General features: G+C 45.9%; 1 protein-coding gene across 1 annotated transcript in view; it reads left to right on the top strand.

Annotated features, from left to right (window-relative positions):
- The first annotated feature begins 257 nt into the window (after positions 1 to 257).
- HRH1 (histamine receptor H1) overlaps positions 258 to 20,126 on the top strand; it is a 112,148-nt gene continuing 92,279 nt past the window's right edge. Inside the window, exon 1 of the mRNA XM_066351847.1 lies at positions 258 to 341. The gene's annotated coding sequence lies outside the window, so the exon portion shown is untranslated. The remainder of the gene's footprint in view (positions 342 to 20,126) is intronic.

The raw sequence follows: 20,126 nt of genomic DNA, 5'->3' as shown, positions 1-20,126 counted from the left end.
GGCTGGGGTGCTCAGCGGGAGCAGCTCCGATCCCAGGGCGGGCTGTAGGATATGGTGTCCGAGACCGAAGGGCCCTCTGGCGCCCCCTCCCAGCGTGGGGACAGCCCTGGAAGCCCCAAGCGGGAAGCGGAGGCGCTGCAGGCCCCGGTGGCCCAGGTCTCTGCCTCGCTCCCGCCCTCCGTCCCTCTCCTCTGCCCCCTCCCGCGAGGCTCCTCCCCCGGCGCCCCGCCTCTCTCAGCTCCAGCGGCGTCCTAGCCGCGATCCCCGCGGTAGCCAACGAGCGCAGAGCAGCCAGGCCGCCGCGACCCCGCACCACTAAACTTTCCCTGGAGCCAGTGCCGGTGAGTCCGAGTGCGGCGCGGGCAGGGAGCGGGCAGGGGCGAGAGTGGGGCCGCAGCGGCCGGGCCAGGCTGTGCGCTGCCCATGCTTTGGTCTGGGCATCCCCGAGGAACCTGACAGAGACCCTGGAACCGGCTGGTGGCAGGTGGACGTGCCAGGGGAGACCTCGGGATGTGGGTGGCTTGAGTAGGGTCCCGTCGCGCGGCAGGCTGCATGGCACCCTCCCGGATACTCAGTTTTGGCCTTAGCGCCCGGACGCACAGACACAGACACCTGTGGCTCCCCGCGGTTGGCCAGGGGACGCGCCCCGCGTGGCTGCCTCCGGACTCCGATGCGGACAAGGCGAGTCTCCATTTCTCCCAGAGCTGCCCGGGGCTGGGCTCAGAGTTTGATTCCTACCGTAGCCCCAGCCCGTCCGTGAGTGCGTTGTCTATGCCAGGCGCTGGGCATCCATGATCTCTTTAGATTCTTTATGTCATTTGATGGGACCTTCGGTCCCTTCTGCTTGTGGTCAGGTGTTATCATACTCATTTTACAGAGGAGGAAACTGAGGTTCAGAGAGGGAAAGTTGTGCCCAGGAGCACCAGCGAGTCAAGGAGAGAGCAAGGGTTTTGAGCCTAAGTCTCCTGACCCAAACTATTTCACCGCATGCTGGCGAGCCCCAAGGTCAGCGTTACCCGGGGTCGGGTGTGGGAAACTTCAAGACCACCACCCAACGCCTCCTGCAACCCGGCTGCAAGCCTAGGCGCTGCAGACGTACTGCACGAGGACCCTTTGGAAAAATAGGAGGCTATTACTGCCAAGGAGTGAACTCTTGTGGTAGAAGCGCAAGGGGGCTGCTGGTCCTTCAGGGCATAGGTCAGAGGATACTAAATTCTGGAAGTTGCTCTCCATTTTTCTGGAAAGAGCCAAGGAAGTGAGAAGGTGCTGAATGGAGCACAGCACTTCTTCATGGAAGACACTTTCCCTCTCTGGGTGATTAGCCCCTTTGTCTTTCCACCCCACCTCACCTCACCCCAAGAGGAAGACCTCACCCGAATTCCTGAGACTCAGAACAGTCTGCACTGTCTGGGAGCTGGCAGTGCCGAGATGCTCCAGGCAGCGTCGCTGTCTTCCAGCAGGGGGCTCCCACCTCAGACCTGGAGCCGGACAAAAGGTGACCACGCAGGAAGTATTCTGTGACAATGTCCCCTGGCGGGAATGTGCTTGGGGAACTAATTCCGTGAGTGCATCTCCAGAGAGTGAAGGAAAGAAAGGGAAGTAGGGGTCTGATTGGGAAGAGTTCAAATGCTCCAGTCTTGGATGTTATCCTGGAAGCAACCAAGAACCAGCGGATACTGGAAGAGGGAGGGAGGGTGGCATGATCAGAGTATTACTAAATCCCATTTAGTTCACAGCAACCTTGCAAGGTAGGCACTATTACAGGGGGTCCTCATGTTGCGACAGTCTCGACATACAATGTTTCGACTTTACAATGCTTGCTCCCATAAAAACTTTAAAAAATTGAGACGTGGCCCTGGCCGGTTGGCTCAGCGGTGGAGCGTCGGCCTAGCGTGCGGAGGACCCGGGTTCGGTTCCCGGCCAGGGCACACAGGAGAAGCGCCCATTTGCTTCTCCACCTCTCCACCGCGCCTTCCTCTCTGTCTCTCTCTTCCCCTCCCGCAGCCAAGGCTCCATTGGAGCAAGGATGGCCCGGGCGCTGGGGATGGCTCTGTGGCCTCTGCCTCAGGCGCTAGGATGGCTCTGGTCGCGGCATGGCAACGCCCAGGATGGGCAGAGCATCGCCCCCTGGTGGGCAGAGCGTCGTCCCATGGTGGGCGTGCCGGGTGGATCCCGGTCGGGCGCATGCGGGAGTCTGTCTGTCTCTCCCTGTTTCCAGTTTCAGAGAAATGCAAAAAAAGAAAGAAAAAAAAAATTGAGACGTGTTTCAGCTTATGCCGTTAGTGTCATACTCACGGACTACATGGGCAAACTACATATTTTGGTTGCACATGATGAAAGAATACGCAATACAGTGTGCAGTACAGTATATTTTGTCCTTTTCCTTTTTCTGTGATTAGTTGGGTTTTTACGTTCTAGATTATGATTTTACAACTGTGTTAGATAGGATAGGTAAGTGGCTTAGGCTAGGGTGTGTTTCGACTTACGCCAAAATTCGGGTTACGTCACTGTTGTAGGAACAAAACTGTGTCATCCCGAGGACCCCCTGTATTCCTAGACCCATTGAACAGATAATCTATGAGGCTCAGAGAAGTTAAGTAACTTGCGTGAGGTTGCCCAGCTGGTCCATGGCAGAGTTAGGATTTGAACTCGGGTCTTACTCCTTCCAGATTATCAGTGAAACTCAAGCTGCAGATGGGACCTTAGGTCCCTATTGCTTGTGGCGGTCAGCAGCAAAGGTGAAGACTAGAGAGACGTCAGGCAACAGGGTCTCTGATGCCCTTGCACCGGCTTTCCTTTCTCTCCTGCAGATGGCCTACTTCTGTGATCACTCATTGGAATACCTAACAACCCCATATAAAAACCCTAATGTCTTAGGGCTTGCAAGATACACCAGCTCAAGGCAGCGTGATGCTACTGGCTGTCTCAAAATGTGTTTTCTCGGTGGAAGAAGAGTCTGTAGGGAAGCCTGTACCATTTTCAAGTGTGACAGAGAATCCTTCCAAGGTGGGAAATGGCTCAGTACTGCCAGTCCATGATTTCAGAGCAGGGTGGAGGCTGGAGCTGCCTGCCAAGGACCCTATAGACCAGAGGAGTTTTGGCAGTTCTGTGCTAGGAGTGGTCCTTCTTGGTTCTCAGTTGAGTGTCTGAGGTAGGAAGAACTTCCTCTCCTTGGACTCTCTCAAGACTTCCTTCCCTGTTTGTACTTTCCTGTTTACAATCAAAGAGTACCTGATGAAAAGTGGTATGGCTTTCTATAACAAAGAGGAGGCATAACAAAGAAATCAAAACTGTGGATTCTGGAGCTGGCTCAAATCCTAGTGCTGTCACTTAGGAGTTCTGTGGCATTGGGCAAGTTGTGGTACCCCTCTGTTCCTCAATTCCTCATTTTTAGAATAGGCATGTTCATAACACCTTCCTCATTGGGTTGGTGAGAGAATTGTGTTCATATGCATAAAGCACCTGAATGGTGCCATGTAATATATAAAAGTGCTATTTAAATGTTAGTTGTCATTAGTGTTACTATAATGGTCAAACAGACTAGCTTTTATCTTGGCTCTGCCACCTTCAAGCTGCCCCACCTCTGCAAGCCTCTTGCTTTCTCATCCACAAAGTGGGACAGATCTAGTGTTGGATATAAATGTGTCCCAGAAGTCTTAGTGCAATCTTAAGCTTTAACTAGCCTAAAACCTGAAGTCTCTGTGCACTTTTTTGAGCTTCTGGAGCTCTACTAGGTACTCAGCAAACACTGGGCTTTACCACAATTATCATTATCACTGTGATGGCCAACCTCACTCCTTCATGCTGTAGCTTTAACTTCATGCTCTGGCTTCGGAGTTCTGAGCTGAATGGATTTGGGACAGTGTCTTGGCTTTTGTGGGCAGGAAAAAGGCTCTTTCTATCTTTCAGCCCAGGTTCTCTCTTCATAGTCCTTTCTCAGGTCTCCGAGGGATGACTGTAAGCCTCTTGTTGGTTGTGGAATGTCAGAGGGTAGATTTGAAGTTCATTTTATAAAGTCTAGCTACAGCTGTCCTGTCTTCACCAAGGCAGTTTTCTTTTTTTTAATTTTTTTTATTATTATTATTATTTTTGTATTTTTCCGAAGCTGGAAATGGGAGGCAGTCAGACAGACTCCCGCATGCGCCCGACCAGGATCCACCTGGCATGCCCACCAGGGGGTGATGCTCTGCCCATCTGGGGCATCGCTCTGTTGCAATCAGAGCCATTCTAGCGCCTGAGGCAGAGGCCACAGAGCCATCCTCAGCGCCCGGACAAACTTTGCTCCAGTGGAGCCTTGGCTGCGGGAGGGGAAGAGAGAGACAGAGAGGAAGGAGAGGGGGAGGGGTGGAGAAGCAGATGGACGCTTCTCCTGTGTGCCCTGGCCGGGAATCTAACCCGGGACTCCTGCATGCCAGGCCGACGCTCTACCACTGAGCCAACCGGCCAGGGCCCAAGGCAAAGTTTTCAATGGAACACACCACCCCAGCTGCCTTTCAGATTGTCCTACTGATTTGGGATATTTTGTGTACCTTCCAGGTCAGGTGGACACATTCAGAGTTATGAAATCCTTTCCCCTGAAGGATTAGAACCTCAGCCTTGGCCCTTTGAATTCAGTGAACTTGAGCATCAGTTTCCCCATCTGCAAAATGGCTGTTATCCATATTTTCCAGTGTCTGTTTCTTAAGCTGGAAAAGCAGAGAAAAGAAAGGAAAAAGCAGATAGTATAAATGGCAAAGAATTACATGCAATTGTAAGTAATTTTCATTAGTATCCAGGCTGGGCATTAGCAGTAATTGCTCCTGATCCAAGACATTTTATATAAAAGATGTACCTGGCAGAGGATCATTCAAGCCCCGGTCACCTGCTGCCCTCCCTTTTACAGTGACACTGAGCATTTCTGAATTGTGGGATATAATTATAATAAAGCTCCTGTATCTTATTTATAAGTGACTCACTTCTGTCATTAATGGTAGCAAAGGACTCAGGCATACACTCATTGGGAACAATGCCACTGATGCTGTGGGAGGAGAGGCCAGGATGCCTCTCCTCTGTTCTGTCTTCATTTTCCCCGCTGTAATTCTCCAGTGATCATGCACGAGAATCACATGGGCCAGAATCAAAGCTGATAGCTCTCCATTTGTGCAGCAGCTTGGATGGCAGAGCCCACTGAAACTTGTGCTGCCTGCAGAGTGAATGTTAGAAAGCATTACATCACAACCGAGAGGATAGAGCAGAGGAGCTTGAGGAAGCCACCTCCAGGGAGTGCTTAAAAGTATGGACTCTGGTGTCCAACAGGCCTGAGTTTGAATCTTAGTTCTGCCCGCTTATTTGTGGTATGACTTGTGGCTTTTTTCTTAACTAGACTCACAACTCTAATAGAGCATGTCCATCTTCCTCACCAGTGCATTCAAGGCTCCTAGCACATAGAAGGGGCTCCATGAATGCTGAATAAACGAATGAATATATGAATAACAAGTTGCTTAATTGAGCCTCAGCTTTGTCATTTGTAAAATGGGGCTAACAACACACCTGACTTGTAGGTTGTTGTGAGAACTGAATGAGGAAATGTTATGCACAGAATAAGCACTCAGCACTGCCCTTGTTGACAAATTGTTGAGCAGAAACAAGGACACAGCTGGCCTAATCTGGGAGAGAAAACTTTTTCCCCACCCTCAGACCACAACAGGCAGTAATGCTAGTCAGAAGAATCCCTACATGTATATAGCACTCTACAAAGGACTTTCACATCCACTGACTTCTAACGACTAAACAGATATGGCTATTCCTGTTTTATAGGTGAGGAAACTGAGGTTCAGGGGCATTGGTAGAATGCCCAGTACCACATATTTTACAAACACCAGGAGGAGGAATATAAACCAGGGTGCTCTAATCTACAGCTGTTTTTGCTGAGCTCTCTACTGCCCCACAGAGAGTGTAAGGTGTAGAGTTTAGTCTTCCATGAACATGGGTATCTTCATTATTTAAGATATCTTTAACTTCTCATGGTACGGTTTCCTAATTTTCCCTTGGTAGTCTTGCACGTCTTAGATATGTTGCTAGTTATTTGATATTTTGCATGTAATTATAAATAATATATATATTAAACTTAATGCTCTTTTGGTTACTTTTTGGAAAAATATGTCTCCATTTTGCATATTGATTTTGTATCCAGAAATCTTGCTAAACTCATACTATTTAAAAAAATGTATTTATAGATTATTTTGGAAATACTATGTATACAATTAGAGGTGAAAATAACAGTTTTGTTTCCTTCTTTCCAATTCTTTTTTCCTTTTTTTTCTTTTTCTCCCCCTCCCACCCCGACTCCCGCCTTACTGCTCTGGTTAAGACCTTAGTACAATAATGAATTAGGGCCCCAGCAGTTGACTCAGCAGATAGAGCATTGGCCCAGTGTGCAGACATCCTAGGTTCAATTCCCAGTCAGTACACACATGAGAAGAGGCCATCTGCTTCTCTTTCCCTCCCTCTCTCCCTTCTCTCTTTCTTCCCCTGTCACAGCCAATGGCTTGTTTAGTTTGAGCATCAGCACCGAGTGCTGAGGATAGCTTGGTTGGTCTGAGCATCAGGCTTGGGTATTGAGGATAGCTTGGTTGATTCGACCATTAACCCCAGATGGGGTTGCCAGGTGGATCCCAGTTGAGGCTCATGCAGGAGTCTGTCTCTCTATCTCCCCTCCTCTCTTAAAAAAAAAGAATGAATTAAAGAGGTAATAGTGGGCATCTTGATTTTTGCAGCTCTTAAGAAGCTGTCTACATTTGATAACCAAGTACAGTATAATGTTTACTTTAGGGTTTTGGTAGGTAATCTTCATCAGATTAAAGAAATTTCTTTCTATTCTCAGTTTGCTAACTGTTTCTTTTCTTTTTAATCATAAATGGAAGTAGAGTTTTTAACAGATGTTTTCTCTGCATCTGCTCAGATGGTCATATGATTTTTCTTTGTCAATGTTAACATGGTGAACTACATTGATTTCTGTTTTTCTAAAATAACCCCAACTCATGTTGTCCTATAGCACCTTTATTGCTGGATTATTTCTGCTCGCCTTTAGGTTTAGAATTTTAACATTATAAGTTCATGAGTGAGATCCACTGACAATATTTCTTTCTGGTGCTTACTCAGACTTTGGTATCAAGATTATGCTGGCCTCATGTAACAAAGTGGGCAGTATTCCCACTTCTTTGATTCTCTAGAAAAGATTGTGCAAACTGGGTTTGTTCTTGTTGAGTGTTTGGTAGAACTCACTACTGAGGCCCCAGTGGGTGGAAGCTAAAGTGGGGGCTGTGGGGGCCACCGGCTTCAGCTCAGTCTAAGGAGGAACTTTCCAACAATGAGAGGCTAGGCTGCCTCAGGCAGAAGTGGACAGGGACTGTGGCTTTGGCTGTCCCAAGTGCTGCGGAAGAGCCGAGCCTTGAGCACTGGGTAGGGTTCTTCCAACCAACGATCAGGAAGGAAGGGATCTCAGCCCAGGGTGAAAGTCTGATGCCTGTGAGTTCCACTTGAGTTTCTTCCTGCTTCTAAAATTGCTGCAGCTTCAGACAGTGTACTTGCTGTGAATTATTTTACCCTGGTGCCCACAGGTAGAGGACCTTGACTCCAAGGACCACTCTTCTTCCATTTGGTAAGAGAGACCTTCCTCTCCGTGTATCAGGTTATAAACTGGAGCTACACTCCTCCTGCTGACTCCCCTTGTCCTCCAGGGTTGCTAGATTTGAGGAAGTTTCTCAGCCAAATCTCCCCTCAATCCTCATTTACTTAAAAGTACTAGGCACTGTGCTAATTTGTATCTTCTCTCTTAATCTCCTTAACAATGCTATGTGGTAGTTACTATTACCCCCATTATTCAGATTAGGAAAAGAAGGTTTCTAGTTGTCATTGTTTTAATGGCTTCTTATTTCACACTAAATTATCACTTTCTAACCTGTTTGGGTGTGGGGATAAGATAAAGGTCGAACTTAATTTTTTTATTCACACAGTTAACCAGTTGTCCCCATCCTGTTTACTGATCCTCCTTTTCTCACCTGTGCTGCCTGTAGCAGACACTAACTTACTCCCTATCTTCCGAGGCAGAGCTGTGGCATTGCACAGCTCCAGAGGGACACCGTTCACATGGTTTTCTATCTTGGGTCTCGGGGTATGTGACCTGGAAACCCTGTCATTAGTAGCTGGTCTCTTTCCAAGCTGTCTATTGTGGTGTTAAATTTTCTGCTGAGTCTAGCGGATGACCATCAGACAGGGTAATGCCAGGAAACAGTAAACACCAACAAGCCATAACCAGGAGAGGAGTGGAGCTCTGTGCCATGCTGCTTTGATGCTTATCTGTAGGCTGTATGTTTTCATAGCTAGCAAAGGAATCTGCTTTCCCCTTCTTTTTTGTTTTTTGGGTTTTTTTATTTCAAACTTTCCAGGCAATCTTCTCTTGGTTTATTCTTTGGGGGGAACTTCATTTATGTACTGACTGGATCTTCCTGTTCCTGGAGGGAAACATCATTCAGTAACTCAACCTGCTGTCCCTGAGCCCGAGCCCCTGTGACACACTGTTCCATCGCCTGCCCGCCCGTGTGGTCTGAAGCACCTGTCGATGGGACTGTTTGTTGATCCTGGCCCCTAATGAAAGCCCCGTTTTCTCTCCTCTGTCCACAGCCTCTAACTGCCTGAATGGCAGGTTGAGCCTGATAGGCCCCAGATGGGCTTCTGATCGATCCCAGCGTCAGCTTCCTTGGCGAATGACAATCTAGCTCTTCAAAGCCCCTCCCAAGGGCTCCCCAGAGCAAATTGAAGGGGAACCATGAATTCTGAATTTAAACCAGACCACCACAAGCTCCAGAAAACAAGATCTTGCAAGGCAGAGAGAGAGACAAAGAGACAAAATGCAATTGTAGATATAAATTCAGTTATGTAAATGATACACACAAATTCAGTTTACGGTTATAAGCAAAGGTTCCGAGGCCAGATGATGTCAGTTGCAATCTGGCTCCCACATTCTCCAGAATGTGTTCAGGGTAGGTCATCCAACCTATGTCTGCCTTGATTCCTTTAACTGTAAAGTGGGATTAGTGGCTGTATTAACAGACAGGATTGTTATGAGTATTAAATGAGTCATGAAGTTCCAAAAAATTAACATTTGGAAAGCATTTACAGTCAAGCCTGTTGTGTTTATTAAATAAACCAGTGATTTTCAACCAGTGTGCTGCAATAATTTTTAAAACATGTAATATCTGAGTATTTAGTCTGGGGCCCTGACCTCTTTTCTCTTAAACTGTCAAATAAAAAAATGACAACAATCAACACAACAATAGCCATCTGGTGTGAATGGATCAAAATTATACCTAACTTTCTGTCAGATCAGCAAAAAATATATTTCTTGGTGCGCTGCGGAACTTTGGTAATTAGTTTATATGTGCCATGAGATGGAAAAGGTTGAAAATCTCTAAAATAAACCAACTCATAAACAAAGATATTATATGGATTTTCCCCTCAAGAAATTAGGAGTCATTTTGTCATGTTCCAAACAAATTCCTTTGGGTTTTTAGAATTTGAAATTGTATTAATTCTACGTATCAATTTCTCACCTGTGGTTAGTGTTTTCTGTATAAAGAAATTTTCTCTCGACTTAGACTGGAAAGCTCCTTCAGGGCAGCTAGTGCTGCTTTGCTGAAGTTCTCTAAGTAAGATTCTTTTAGAAGTGCTGGAACCTAGAGGCAAGTAGATTTGGTGGCAATAGCTGAGGTTTCAAAGTCTGGACCTGGACTCATATCCTGATGCCTTCAATAATTACCTTTTTGATCTCGGAAGAAGCATTTTAACCCCCCTTGCCTCAGTTTACTGATCTGTAAAAGGGAAATAATACTAATACTCATCTCATAGCATTATTGAGAACCTCTTCCCCCAGATCTTGCAATGACTAATGCTTTCTCATTACCGAGGACTCAGATATCCCCTCCTTGAAGAGGCCTTCCCCAACCACCTCAGTTTTACCCTCACACCAATGCAGTCTCTCTCTGTTGATTTTCTTCATAGTCCCCATCAGATTGCCAGCTCCAGGAGTGTAGGGACATCATCTGCCTGGTTTACTACTATACCTGCAGTGCCTTCATCAATTAGCACCTGGTATCTGGTAGATGTTCAATAAAATTTTATTGGGTGAAGAAAGTGAGATCACAATGAGATCCTTAAAGACAAGGGTGTTTCTGCCGGGATCATGCAAATGGTGATGAAGACCACCAAGATGGTGAATGTCCTGCCACATTGTAGCATTCACACACCTGAAAGTGCTAATAGACATTTTGAAAGCAGTAAGAAACACTGAGCAAAGACAAACTCTTACAACTGTATCAGGAGCTCAATAAATATTTGTTAGTCATTTATTTATTGATTCTCACAACACCCAGCATCAGGCCTGACTGAGTCCCTGAGACGCCTCATTAACGAGTAGAAATACAAGACAGGGCTTTCTCCCATTGCTTAGTCCTGTTGGGAGATGGGATAAGTTAATAAATAGCACTCTTTTTGCCTAGTCTGAGTTCTGGTCCAACTGAGAATTAAGACGAAAAGCAGGGCAGCCAGAGAACAAATGTCACTGTTACTACATTGACATTGGAGCACGCAGAGTGGCTAATGCTGAAAGCCAGAGTTGTTGGGCGTCCCTCCTGATGCAGTGCAGACAGCACTGGGGCCCTGCAGAGGGTCCCCTTTTTATTCCCGATAGGTACGACCGTCCCAGATGTATGCTCCCTGCAAGCAGGCTGGCTGGCTCTTAAGAGAAGCAGAGAAGAACCTAAGTTTACTTAACTATTTCGCCTCTCAAACTCACCCATAAATATGTGGCAGCATGCACAGAGCTCGGGGAGGAACATGTGAGGAGGGGAGTGAGGCCGGGTATGAAGGTAGTAGAACTCCCATTACATGGAAGGAAACATGAGGAAGAAAATAGGGCAAGAAGCCCTGTCAGAAGGGGGTGGGGGTCATCTCAAGAGAAGCAGGAAGATCCAGAGGCCTCTAATGCCTAGTTATTATTTGTACCTGCAGAATATGAGAGTCCCTGACCTTTCTGATTCCTCCCATCCAGCTGACAGAGGAAGGAAAGTGTCACCAACTGAGAAAGCACTCCTGGCCAGGGCTTTCCATTCATTATGTTGCCCAGTCTTCTCTATAGCCCTATGAAATATTAGTATGCCTATTTTACAGATAAGAAAACTGAGCCTAGAGATGTTGACCAACATATGCTAGAATGAAACTGCAGAGACCTGTCAGGAAAATATTACAGTTGTCCAGACGAGAGATGATTGGTTGGGCCAGGGGACAGTGACAATGGAGAGACATGGACAGGTTGAGACTGTTTTGGAGTAGGTGCATTAGGACTGACAGGTGGTTAAGTGTGGTGAGGTTGGATGGGCCATTACGAGAGAACTCTATTATAGTATTGCTGTTAGGTAACTTATGAGGATTTTTGTTTTATTTTTTGTACTTTGGGTAGAATAGATGTGGCCCTCCTGGGCAACAATTAATCAAAGAATTAAGAATTCTAGCCCTGACCAGATAGCTCGGTTGGTTAGCATGTCATCCCAAAGTGCAGAGGTTACTGGTTCAATTCCCAGTCAGGCACAAACAGGAACAGACTGATGTTCCTCTCTCTTTCTCTCTCTCTCTTTCTTTCTCTCTCTCTCCGTCTTCCTCTCTCCCTGAAAACAATAAATAAAAAATAAATTTTTTTAAAGGATTCCAGCCTGGACAGGTGGCTCAGTGGATAAAGTGTCATCCTGGTGCGTCCCAGGTCATGGGTTCAATCCCAGGTCAGGACACATACGAGAGGCAGTCAACGAGTGCACAACTAAATGGAACAGCTATGTGAAACAAGTTGATGCTTCTCTCTCTGCATAACACCCTGCCCTTCCTTCCTTTCTCTCTCTCTCTCTCTCAAATCAATGGAAAAAAAAATTCCACAGGCACCACATCTGCACATCTCAGGGGAACTGAAACTGATGATCACTCACTCTTAATTGGAAGTGCTAGCTAGAGCGTGCTTAGCGAGAATCAATGCATGCAGAGCTAAGGTAGGGGGCTAAAGGGAAAGATGCTTGGCTCTGTAAGACTTGTAAGAAAGAGAATCCAAAGACACTCCCTCCCCCAATTCCTTCTTCCCTGAGAGGTGGCAGTTGCTATACCCCACTGTCCTATCATGTTCCTGCTGTCCAGCCCCCTCTGCATCCTTTTTATCCCAGCTTGAGCTTGGGCCTTGTCCTCTCTCCATAGAATACCTAACATAGCTTCCTGCTCCCAGGTGGCCCCATGCTGTACCCAGGGCTCTTTCCCAGGGATGAATCTGATCATGTCACTTCACTCCTCACAATCCAGTGACATCCTCTGCAGCCATTAAATTGAAAGAAAGAAGCCTGAGTTGAACCGCCTGGAAAGGTGTCTATGATAAATGTATTGTTAAGTGAAAAGAGGAAGTGGCAGACACTGACAGCATAAGATGTCCAAGTGTAGTGGTTAAAAGCATAGGCTCTGGCCCCAACCTGAATTTGAACCCCAGCTCTGCCACTTAGTAGCTGTGTGACCAGAAGCAAGCTCTTAACTTCCAATTTGGATAAGGATATCTGAATAACAGGAATGATAACAGTACTCAGTCCCATAGGGTAGTAAGGACTATAAAGGTATTAATACATCTGAAGTACTTAACCCAATACTTGACTCCTAGGAGCAGTCAGTAAATGTCAGCTATTATTATGGCCATATTGATATATAAGTATGTTCACATACATTTATATACACCTCTCTCCCCTTGCACTTCATTCTTTAGGACTCAGATTAGAAATCTCCTCTTCCAGGAAGCCTTCCCTGAACATACCCCATCAAGGCTGGGTTAGGACCCTCCACTGGACTAATAGCACTCTCTGAACTTACATCTACCATACATATGTTATTCCTTATTGTGAGCATGGCTGTAAGCAGCTTGAGGACATGGGCTGTGTCTTCTCCATTGCATTCTTGGTGCCCATCATAGTGCTGGAGACATAGTAAATACTCAGGAAATATTTGTTGAATGGATGAATGAGTATGAGCAGGATTTTGAAACATAAGATTTCAATGGGTAGAGGTATAGAGGAAGGATTCCAGGTGTGTGTGTGTGGGGGGGGGGGTGAGGGAACAGCATGAGCAAAGGCACATGTTCCAGGAAGAGCAAGTGGTCTGGTCAGGTATTGTTTTGTGAAAAAGTCATAGAGTATGGCAGATGACATGATACTATGTATGGAAAACCCTAAAGCCTCCACCAAAAAACTATTAGAACTAATAAATTAATTCAGCAAAGTTGCAGGATATAAAATTAATATACAGAAATCCGTTGCATTTCTATATACTAATAACAAATTATCAGAAAAAGAAAATATAAAAACAATCCCATTTACAATTGCTTCAAAAAGAATAAACTACCTTGGAATAAATTTGACCAAGGAGGTAAAAGACTTTTACTTTGAAAATTATAAGATATTGAAGAAAGGAATTGAAAAGGACACAGCTAAATGGAAGAACAAACCTTGCTCATGAATTGAAAGGGTTAATATTGTTAAAATATCCTTACTGTCCAGACCAATCTACAGACCCAATGTTTTCCTTCTTAAAATATCAATGGCATTCTTCTCAGAACTAGAACAACTAACTCTATAATTTGTATGAAGCCACAAAAGACTCCAAATAGCCAAAGCAATATTGAAAAAGAACAAAGTGGGAGATTTCACATCCCCTGACTTCAAAATACACTACAAAGTTATACTAATCAAAACAGTATGGTACTGGTGCAGAAACAGACATGTAGCTCAAAGGACAGGATAGAGAGCCCAGAAATCAACCCACACCTATGTGATCAATTAATATATGACTAGATAGACAAGACGAGGGGTAAAGATAGCTCTTCAATAACTGGTTTTGGGAAAACTGGATAGATGCAAAAAAAAAAAAAAAGTGGAACTAGACCATTTTCTTACACCATATACAAAAATAAACACAAAATAGCTTGATCAGTGGTGGCTCAGTGGGAGGAGTGTCAATCTGGGACACTGAGGACCCAGTTTTGAAACCCCAAGGGCACCAGCTTGAGCGCGGAGTCGTCAGCTTGAGCGTGGGATCATAAGCATGACCCCATGGTCACTGGCTTGAGCCCATCCCCATCCGTCCCCGGTCAAAGCAACCAATGAACAACTAAGGTGCTGCAACTATGAGTTGCTGCTTCTTATCTCTCTCCCTCCCTATCTCTCTCTCTCTCTCTCTCTTGCTCTCTCTCTCTCTTCTCTGTTAAAAAAAATTCACAGAGTGTGATCAAGGAGGGTAACGGATAGTAATCAAGGTGGGCATGTTGGGTAAGCGGCATAAGCAATGTTCTGTGTAAAGAAAAGGAAGGGAGATTTAATAGGAGTGGACATGGAAAGGAAGGGGATGTAGTGGGAGGTATCATCCCCTTCTTTCATTTATACCCTCTCCCAGACTGGCTTAGGTGCTTCTCTGACACCAGGTACTCATCATAATGTAAAATAAACACCTGCTTCACCAATCCTTTTTTTTATATATAAATAAATTTTTATTTTAATGGGGTGACATCAATAAATCAGGGTACATATATTCAAAGAAAACATGTCCAGGTTATCTTGTCATTCAATTCTGTTGCATACCCATCACCCAAAGAGAGATTGTCCTCCGTCACCTTCTATCTAGTTTTCTTTGTGCCCCTCCTCCTCTCCCTCCTTCCCTCCCCCCACCCCCCATAACCACCACACTCTTGTCCATGTCTCTTAGTCTCATTTTTATGTCCCACCAATGTATGGAATCCTGCAGTTCTGGTTTTTTTCTGATTTACTTATTTCACTCCATATAATGTTACCAAGATCCCACCATTTTGTTGTAAGTGATCCGATGTCATCATTTCTTATGGCTGAATAGTATACCATGGTGTATATGTGCCACATCTTCTTTATCCAGTCTTCTATTTTTTTTTTTTGTTTTTTTTTTTGTTTTTTTTTTTGTTTTTTTTTTTTCATTTTTCTGAAGCTGGAAACAGGGAGAGACAGTCAGACAGACTCCCGCATGCGCCCGACCGGGATCCACCCGGCACGCCCACCAGGGGCGGTGCTCTGCCCCCCAGGGGGCGATGCTCTGCCCATCCTGGGCGTCGCCATATTGTGACCAGAGCCACTCTAGCGCCTGAGGCAGAGGCCACAGAGCCATGCCCAGCGCCCGGGCCATCTTTGCTCCAATGGAGCCTCGGCTGCGGGAGGGGAAGAGAGAGACAGAGAGGAAAGCGCGGCGGAGGGGTGGAGAAGCAAATGGGCGCTTCTCCTATGTGCCCTGGCCGGGAATCGAACCCGGGTCCTCCGCACGCTAGGCCGACGCTCTACCCTTCTATTTTTTTTATAGTGATTAAAGCCTTTAAGTAAACTCTTGGCCAATACAGCAAGAATCCGTAAAAGAGTAGTGTCCTTAACATGTTCACCAAGTCCAAGTTGGCCCCAACACCATGCCAAATCCCTGAAAAATGCAACCCAACCCCAGTTCAGTTTGTTATGAGCTGTCACAAGGAGCAGGAGTCCAGGAAAAGTCCACATCCAGGAAAAGTCCACATGGCACTGGAATTGTTGTCACAATTCTATACTTTGCAGCTCACATCCAAGTCCCAATGACCGCTGCTTCTAGCTAGTAATGATTCAGGTAGACTGGAAAAGCCATCTGCAGCATGTGTGGAGATGGAGCTTCTGTTCTTCTGCCTGGAGAGATGAGACCAGGTTGCTTTTCCCTGGAGCTCTGTGACTGTGGCTTGGTAAAGAGAACCTTGGGATACACTAAGCTGGGTGGCAAAAGTAGATTCATAATATAAGTTGGCAAAAGGGGGAAAGAGAGCTCTAAATTAGGAGTAGGTCCCAGCCTGAAATATGAGTGGGGCATTGAGGTAGGAGGAATAAAGGAAACACTATATATTAAACAAAGCAGCAGAAAATAGGACTATCAACACCCACAACAGAGATCTTCGAGGGAAGAATAAAAAACCTGACTATTCAGGCAAGACATAGTTAAGTGGCCCTTGTGCAAATGAGATCAGTTTACCTGCTTCTTGGAAGAAATACCCTAGGCTCGTCCACAGTGTCGTAGATGGGGCCGATGGCCCTGGGCACCTTCAGCCTTCAGTGGCAAACCCCAGCATTCTGGGCAAGGTTAGGTCATAGGTGGCTGGAGCAGGGCTAGAAGAGACTGAACCCTCCCTTAGAGGAGTGAGGGAGAAGCCTACCTTCCAGTGTCCCTGTTTCCTCACAGCAGAGGCATGTAAGTCGGGCAGGCTTTAGCTCAATGACCTTCCTTTCCACTATTGAAGCAGGACCCAGATGGCATCCTATGAGACCCCTTTGGGGCGTTGGAGCCTTTAAGGGTGTATGCTAAAAGCTGGTAGTTCCCCTGATCTCTATTGGGCTTTTTCTGTCTCTTGGTATCTTAAAGGCCGTGCTCAGAAGATCTTGCTGAGGGGTTTGAGGATCCCCATCCGCCTATATAAATCTTTTCCATATATCTGGAGCTATTTGGAAAAAGACAAAACAGTGTTATTAGCTGGATCAAATAAAGAAGGTAGTAGTTTGCAGGAGAAAAAGATTTGGCATCTCCTGTTCATCAGCATTCAAAAGAAATTTAAATTTTTTTTAAGTAAAAAGCATGATATGGTAGACCTGTAGGAGTTCCAGGATATGACTCCCCCCTTTTAAATTTTTTTAATTGACCTTAAAATATTTGCTGGGTACACTTTAATAATACCTTGACTTTAAAGATTGTAAGAATGACAAAATACAGTAAATGCTTTTGTTCCATATGCAGGAGCATTGTCAGTTTAACCAGTTTAGGAAATCCAATAATAGAACAGTGCATACAGACAATGAGCTATAACATGCTTAGCAGCCTCTCCTGTTCTGACAGAGGTTACTATAAATCCAGAATATGTATCCACTGTAACGTGGATATAGGACTGTTTGCCAAATGAAGGTATATGAGTAACATCCATTTGCCAAAGTTGTCCTGGTATAGGTCCTTGAGGGTTAACTCCAAATGAAGGGGCAGATTGTAGTATAGGACCCCTTGGACAGGATTTCCCAATCTGCCATGCTGCTTCCCGAGAAAGTTGAAACTGTTTACACAGGGCTGCAGCGTTCTGGTGATGAATAGTATGAGACTGAATTGCTCGATCTGTCATGGTTGCTCCAAATAATTTTCTTTTGGGTAGTTTGATCAACAAGGGCATTCCTAGGCCCTGGCCGGTTGGCTCAGTGGTAGAGCATCGGCCTGGCGTGCAGGAGTCCCGGGTTTGCTTCCCAGCCAAGGCACACAGGAGAAGCGCCCATCTGCTTCTCCACTCCTCCCCTTCTCCTTCCCCTCTGTCTCTCTCCTCCCCTCCCCGGCAGCCAAGGCTCCATTGGAGCAAAGTTTCACCAATCCTTTTCTATCACTAGACTGCAAACTCCTCAAGAGATAAACATTTATGACATTTTTTTTTTCTTTTTCCTAAAATTTTTCTTGCCCTTGAAGATAAACTTTTTCCTCCCCCACATTGCTTTTTTCCAATACACAGGGCTACAGACAGATTGTGTTGTACATTCTGATGTTTGGATCTTAGTAGAAGTCACTGCAGTTTTTGTGGGAGTTTAGGATGTACAACTTCTTCACTCAGTCAAATCCATTCGCTTTACTCTACTTCCTTTATGGAGTTCTTGAATCAAGCTAAAAACAGGAACAGCCTTGCAGTTCATTCCTGGGTCAGATGTTGACATTGGTCTTTTGACCAGTGGCCAGCAGAAGTTCTCACTTAAGTTCTTGGGGCCAGATAGAATCCTTGCTAAACCCAAACAGGCAGTGCCCAGGCCAGCAGCAGAGGTGCAGAAAAGCAAAGCTACAGTTGGAGTCTGTTCATGTTCGTGTTCATGCTGGGGACACTGGCGGAGACAGACAGACATAGCCGTGCTGTTACAGGGTGGTGGAGAAGGTAGATGCTGGATAAGTAACAACTAAGCAGGACGTGATATTCTCAGATGGAAACATGGTGCTAAGTAAGGAAAGCTCAGAGTTTAGGTGACTAGCCCAAGATCATACAGCTAGTTTAGCCAAGTTAGAGTTTAAACTGAGATGCTCTGACCCCTTACCCTGGGCTATGAAACCCTATAAAGTATGATGCCAATTGCCTGAAACATTTTTGGAAATGACTCAGGATCAGGTAAGCCTTCTAGTTCTTCATTTGGTACCTCAGATTGCATTTGTCCATTCATTCCCTTCTTTTATAAATACAAAAAATAGATCTTTCTAGGTGCTAAATGCCATATTCTTTTTCCTGAATTCCAGCTAGATAGCAGGAATAAATCACAAAACTAAGCTTTGAGTTTTTTATGTTGAGTGCTCACTGATACCCAGAGATTTTGCTGTTTTCTCTCTGTTAGAAGCAGAAAAAACACACAGACATGCAGGGAAGATAATGCAGGTGAGCGTTTGGCTATGCAGATGGAAGCAAAAAAGCTTGAGTGAGTTACAGGGATATGGACACCCAGATTTGGAGCTGACATGGGGCCAGGCTGCCCCATCTGCACCAAGTTCCGTGATGGCAAGCATACTATGCTAGTTAGTTCTGGACACCAAGGACTTTCCCTGTGCCCTTGGTCACTAAGGAAAACCAAGCATTTCCTGATGAATGCATTTTACTCCCTTTTATCCCAGACACAGAGTTGTGTGTCTATACACAAACTAAATGTTACTTTGAAAGCAGTGCAGTTGGAAGTGGATCTCAACTTCTTTGCTTATTGGTTTACAGTGTTGCCCTCATACACCTTCTAGGCATCACCTAACACAAGGCAATGGTACAAGGGCACGTATTCAACATCTACTGTGTCAGACATTGCACAGAGTAATGCTTTCTGGGCTCATTCTGTTTCTTATCTCACTGGGACCTCTAAACTGCCTTGGGAGGTTGGGACTGTTGTCCCATCTTTGAGATGAGGAGTATAGGGTCACACACTAAAATGTGGGGGAACTGGGATTTAAGCCAGGTCTGACTCCCAGCCTCATGTTCTTCCCCACATTTGTTTAGAGGAAGTTAGAGCTGAAAGAAACCTTGGGAGATGATGGAGGCAGATGTCTCCTTTGGAGGAGGAATGTGGGGCCAGCAGAGGAATGGTGACTTATCCAGGGTCACACCTACTGTGATGGCCGAGCTGGCTCTAGAACCCAGGCTCCTAACCTCTGTGGACACCACCGCTAGCTTCAGGCAGACCCTTCTCTTTCCGAGGCTTACCCATCAATCCTAGACTCATCCAGAGTTTTGTTCATAGGCTCTCTGCGTGCTGGCCCTGAATGCTTTTCACCCCTGCTCCGCTTTCCCCCCACCCTCAGACTATCCCGGTATGACATGGAGGTGATGAGAAGTGGTCAGCTTTCTGATCTGTTTTGCAGATGAACTGAGCATCATCACAGATGTCTCTCTAATACACTTTCCCCCAGTCTCCCAGGTAGATGTAAGCTCTGCTTCCCTTCTGTTCCTGAGGTACTTATCCTGGGTGCTACTGGTAGGTTACCTGATCTTTAACAAGAAGATAATAGCCATGTCTCCCTCCCAGTGTCATTGTGAGCATGCAGGGCCATAGCAGGGCTCCTGGAACAAAGTGGATGCCCAGCAATTAAGAGATGTTATTGTTAGTAACAGTGGGGGTGGGAGTAGCATGCGAGGAAGTGCTCTAGGTCAGACTTGTCTCAGGGATTTGGGCAGTCTTGGCTCTGCTTCATCCAGGAGCCCTGTGATTGGGGTCTTTCCAATAGGAAATAGAACAGACTTTTTTACTGAACTTCAACCAGGAGTGTGAGCCTTTTCCAAGCTGATTGCAAGCCTCACAGCCCTCAGAGCAATGGGTCACACCAACCTCATTCTGCAGGATCTCAGAGAGGTGAAGGAATTCACCCAAGGGCCCATGGCAAGGGGCAGAGCTTGGGCCTGAACAATTGAACCCTGGCTAAGAAGCAAGGTAGTATAATGACCAAAGGCCTAGTTTCAGGGCCCACGGAAAACAAGTCTGAATCCTGGATTTGCCACTGACTGTATGACC

This window comes from Saccopteryx leptura, chromosome 10, assembly GCF_036850995.1.
Source record: "Saccopteryx leptura isolate mSacLep1 chromosome 10, mSacLep1_pri_phased_curated, whole genome shotgun sequence".
Lineage (NCBI taxonomy): Eukaryota > Metazoa > Chordata > Mammalia > Chiroptera > Emballonuridae > Saccopteryx > Saccopteryx leptura.
Note: the sequence above shows the minus strand (reverse complement) of the source record. Positions and strands in the feature narration are given on the sequence as shown.